Raw genomic sequence first — 6045 nt, forward strand, 5'->3', positions numbered from 1 at the left:
AAAGTCTTTAGCATTAGCAGCCTGTAAATTTCCCACTGAGGAGATGGTTTGGAGCATATTCCACCACGCTGCTCCTTGCGGGTGGTGGAATACACATGTGGCAGAATTTCGTTGAAATTAGAAACATGCAGGTTTCCTCACAATGTTTTCCTTCACCGCCGAGCACGAGATGAATTATAAACACAAATTAAGCACATGAAAATTCAGTGGTGCTTGCCTGGGCTTGAACCCGAAATCATCGGTTAAGATGCACGCGTTCTAACCACTGGGCCATCTCGACTCAAAGTCTACGGAACGGATTTTCATAAGGTTTTCATTGGTAGACGAAGTGAATCATGAGGATGGTTCAGGTGTATTAATAATTAACATTTTATTGTATATGGATATAACGGTGACTTTTAAATATGTTAAAAAAAAATCTGGCTCATACTGGCTGAACAATAAGGTTATATGTGTAAGCTATAAATAAGTAATATGTGTACATTAATATCATGATGGTCATGATTTGACTATATTTATTAAAATGTGGGAATTTTCCCAAGGCGGGTAGACAAAAAAAATGTTAATGTAAGAAGGGTTTCAACTTTTAAAAGCACTGTGTGAATAGATCCAGCTCTCAGTTCGTTTGGGGCTTTAATGGCGAAAGTAATTTAAGGTAAGATTATTGTACTGATTATAATGTTCATTGTAAAAATAAATATACTGTATGATATGTGTTCTGTTTTAATATAATATAAAAATAATAGTATACATATGTTAAAATATATATTTTTTACCCGTCGAAGTCGGGGCTAGGGATTTAGTAATATTATTAATAGTTCGCGTAACACTTTCTGATATTTCACGATCGTATTCTACGATAAGATTCGAATTTATTCTTGAATAATACATCTAGTATACTCTCTCGTGTAGCTGATACTTTTATCATAAGTTTTAACTGCTACTCTTGATAAAAATAGATGTTAGGATTTATGTCCGAGATTAATGTAACTCCTACACTGTTTGATCGATCATCACGAAATTATGTTCATGGATAAGTTGTTCTTCCTGACTGATCTTTAATACTATAAGTATTTGAAACGGGATGTTTAGACGACCTCCGTGGTCGAGTAGTGTGTACACCGGTTTTCATGGGTACGCCACTCCGAGGTCCCGGGTTCGATTCCCGGCCGAGTCGATGTAGAAAAAATCATTAGTTTTCTATGTTGTCTTGGGTCTGGGTGTTTGTGGTACCGTCGTAACTTCTGATTTCCATAACACAAGTGCTTTAGCTACTTACATTGGGATCAGAGTAATGTATGTGATGTTGTCCAATATTTATATATGATTATAAACTTATATATATTTAAATATTATATATATTTATATAATAAACCATGTTTTTTTTTTTTTGGAGCTCAATATTTCGACATTATCTACGAATGTCTCGTTCACGAGACTGCCTGCCTTGACACCGACTCCAAAACTAACAATAATTGTAACTATTATTTCTAATATTTTTCGTTTTATTTATTGATGAGTAGAAAAAGTAAGTAGATTATTGAGTTGTAGAAGAATACGAAATTATTTTTTTTACTTTTTAGTGGATATTAATTCGTTTTGGAATTGTGTTTAAGTTGAAGTCGGTTTTTTGTTTTGTTAAAATTTTTCTTTTATGTTGTTTTACATTTTTTGACATTAATTTATTTATTATAGTACAGAATTGATCTACATTACATTATCTTTACAACGATTTGAATTCTTGAACTAACAAGAGCATCATCATTTTTTTTTTAGCATTAGCAGCCCGTAAATGTCCCACTGCTGGGATAAAGGCCTCCTCTACCTTTGAGGAGAAGGTTTGGAGCATATTCCACCACGCTGCTCCAATGCGGGTTGGCGGAATACACATGTGGCAGAATTTCTGCATCATCATAAAAAGATTTAAATTAAGAGTTTTGGATCGTAAAGCACTCGATGATACTTCGCATCGTGTCGTGTAAAAAGTAAAAACACCTAACGTGAAATGGAAAAAATCATGAATTCTCTTTCAAAAGTCAAAAAAAAAAAATAACTCTCATATTGATATCTATAACGGTTTTCACGCTCAGAGCTACGAATCTATTTGTATTTATTAGTTAAAAAATATTCATATCACATTTATTATTGTGTTATTTAATTAAAAAAATAGCAGATTATAAAATAAATGAACAGGAAATATAGAGAATAAATGTTTTATATTATAATAAAACATGAATTCTATAAATATTAAGCTTATTCGAAGAAGTGAAAAGTGGGATCAACCAGCAATCTCAAATCGGTACAATTTATCCAATTATAACAATTTCGTAATTGCACCCACGCAGGTATCCAAGTGAAAATTTACGAGATGAAATTTCTAAAATTATATTACTTCAATCAAAACGAAGTGTCCGAGTTGATTTGATTGCAAGAGCCGTTGGAGTTAAATGAAATTCCAAATCAGGGGTCTCATTACCTTTCCCTCGTTGGAGGGACCGGCGAATATAATTATATGGGGACGAATCGCAATTTGCCCAGTGATTGGTCATCTAGCAACGTTGTTCATAGATTATAATGCAGACATATTATCTTTACTATGATATTAAGCTGCCTAGGAGGTCTAGCTCACAAAGCTTTAGAGGTTGCAGATCACAAAGCCGAAGGAGAAACACCAGGTCTGCTTTTTAAAAAAATATATTGTTTCTCTATTGAAAATTCAGTCTTAATATTGGTAATGTTTTTGGTCCCGCACCTGTGCTCCGTGTCAGGTTTGTCATCCTATTCGAGTATATGATTATGAAAGAATAGAATGTGCTCTTGTGCTTGCGCACACACACTTGTGCACTATAATATGTGCTGTGCAGTTTACTGGTAATTGTATTGGTACGAAGTCTCTTAGATGGATATCATATCTGAAGCTGATATCTATGCTTGTTTGTTTGTTTGAACTTTAGTCTGGTACGAGAAAATAATGTACAGTAGATAGTCAATTTATCAAGAAAGGGTTATATATTCTATAATAAGAAGCTACCCACGGGGGAGCAGCGGTCACGCTTAACACCGGTCAAACTGCTTGGTTAATGTGTCGCTTGAACATTTATGTCACAAATTTTAAAGCTGAAACGGTAATTAATGGAATTGGATGTTATTTGAATTCAGAACGATTTATTGACATACGAAAACGATTAGCAAACTTCAATATCAAAAACCATTGAGAAGTTAATTTAATATTGGTTATAAAATTAACTTTTGAATGGTTTTTGATATTACTGAAAGTACCCCCAGAAACCGTCAGAGATGACACGGCATACCTGTTAAATTACGTGGATCTTTTTTTAAGATAGGCGGACGAGCAAATTGACCACCTGATGGAGATTGAATGGTGGTACTTATCTAGACGGACTTTTACAAAGTTTTATTAGTTAGTATATTAACAATCTTATACATAATAAAACCCTTATCGAAGGTATAATCCTATATTAGTTAAAACATCATTTAAACCTATCAAACATTCAATAATAGTCTTTATTCATAATCGTTTGATAAACCTCCTACGAAAATAACACAAATTAAAAAAAATCAACGTATTCGTTTGTGTGTATGTGTGTGTGTGTTAATGGTGTTTTTATATATTTCAGTAAGGTTGGGTTAATATTTTTATAATTTGGAAGTTCACTTCGATAGATTATCTACGAAAAAATAATGCTTAAAATTGTAAGGAATATGGCTTAACAATTCGATAGTTTACAATCTCGCGACATAGATTATCCTATACCTATCCGTATTAACAAGTTTCACGTGACCTTATAAAATCTTTTACTACGTATGTAACATTGAAACGTTACTCAATAAGCGGTTACTGGCCCGTGCATCCGCAAGTTTAATCATGGCGATTGATTGGCTTGATGGGACGCTGGCTAATGCGATTGCAAGTGTTATTACGTATTAATTAATATCTAGACAAGTATGGATAACTAGAATGATTAATGCTTAAATATTTTTTTATTACATGGCATAAAGAATTTGAACTGTCCGAAATATTTGGTGGTAAGTGGCCACCACTGCCTATAGTCAATAGCGCTGTAAGAAATGTTAACCATTCTTTGCACCACTGTTAAGGAATACTATAATACTGAGTATTGCTGTTTGGCGTTAGAATATCTGGTGAATGGGCGGTACCTATACAGGCTTGTACAGATTAATATCAACAAGCTATTAGTTGGTATATTTAGTTTGGTATCCTTCTGATTATTATATACTTTAGTGATATAATTGTAATCATTTTCAGTTTTATATCTGAATTGTCGAAGTTTTAGCTTAAACATCATGTACAGGAAAATAATACCTTATAATATTAAAAATAATTTTATATCATGAATGATATCCATTCTAGGCTGAGTGTGTATGGACCGGTTGCATATCTCCTTTGATAGATTACGTTTTCGTAAAATAAAGATTTAAGCGTTGTATTTTTTAAAGTTAAACTCATGCATATCAACGACTTCTGAAGAATTTTAACTTAGAAGCTAAAGAAAAATAAATAGATGGTTCTTCTGTAGGATATCGATCTAATTTCATAACGCTGATCTACTAGTGTGATAGACCATCATGTAGTGTGATAGCATTTAATAAATTCTAATTAAAAATTTATGATTTTTGACAACATAAATGAAATACCTTTAAACAATGGTGATGGATTGAACCTGCGTTCTTATGTTACGATCCACTCGACCTATCCGTTGCACCATCTCGACTCATTACTATCGATTTTCATATAGTTAATTCTCTGAGATATTTATTCATCTAAAAAGATAAAAATACACACTAAAGAGATAAGCATTTCCACCCATAGGTATACTAAATTGGCAAAAGCAAAGGCGTTTCACACAGCCCATTCAGCCGCGAATAAATAAGGGCGATAAATAATCTGGTAGCGACACAGGTCGTGTTGAGTGGCCTTAACTTCGCACCGATTGAATATGGGCGTCCTACACATGGAAGCGTAATATCACATGCAGTAACAAAATAAGATTTGGAATATATCTAAGTACTTAAAAAAGTAGGTTCATCGAAATGTCGTTGATTTGATATTATTTTTTATTTTTTTATAAAAGTGGTAGGTGGAATATGGCGCCATCTGACTGTCACGGATTTAACGGGAAGCTTAAAAAACTAATAAAGCACAAGACGAGCTGGTATCCGGATTATTAAAGATGTTATATCACTCAATAGGGGCTTAAAGGTTCTTGCAAAGTCAAACAACCTGAAAAAACTCAGAACCACACAAGGCACAAACGTCACCTCAAAAACAGAGATTCGAAAGTCGAAAAGTTCTACGGCGAGTTATACTCATTAGGAGTACCTTCTGAGTTCCGCAGAGCGGACCTACGAGACAGACTGTCACGCCAAATTTCAGGCGAGCTTCTCGACATCGACTTGGGCGTGATTAGAATTACTCTCGGTCAACTTGGAGATAACATGGCACTTGGAGATGACGGAATCAACTTAGAACTTCTTAAAGCAGGAGAAAAACCAGTTCTGAGAGAGTTGGCACGTCGATTCCACAGACATTTAGGATCAGGGTCTTTAATCAGTGCGTCTTGCCTGTAATGACTTACGGTGCTCAAACATGGATACTTATCGTTGAACTGGTATGAACCAGTTCTACGATGTCTGAGTCACCTTGAATTTATTCAAATTCAAGGTAACTCAGCTAGTAATGGAATACGTGATGTTTGGGGTTTCTCAGGCGGATATATTCCGAAATGAGGACATTTGCCAGAGGACTAAAGTTACCGAAATAGCCCTCAGAATTAGCTCGCTGAAGGTGGGATGTTCATATATCCTGGCGTCTTGATTGCAGATGGAGTAGTGTAGGATGCTTTGTGGTGAGATGCACAGATAAATTAAAACAGATGGCATGGTACGGCATGGATTCGGGCTGCCCAAGATCGGGGTAGTTGTCGTTCTATGACTTTAAACCAGCAGTGGACATATGGGTTCGTATCAGGAATACACATCATTAAAATTTGAAGAACCGGATTA

The sequence above is a fragment of the Vanessa atalanta genome, chromosome 22 (assembly GCF_905147765.1).
Source record: "Vanessa atalanta chromosome 22, ilVanAtal1.2, whole genome shotgun sequence".
NCBI lineage: Eukaryota > Metazoa > Arthropoda > Insecta > Lepidoptera > Nymphalidae > Vanessa > Vanessa atalanta.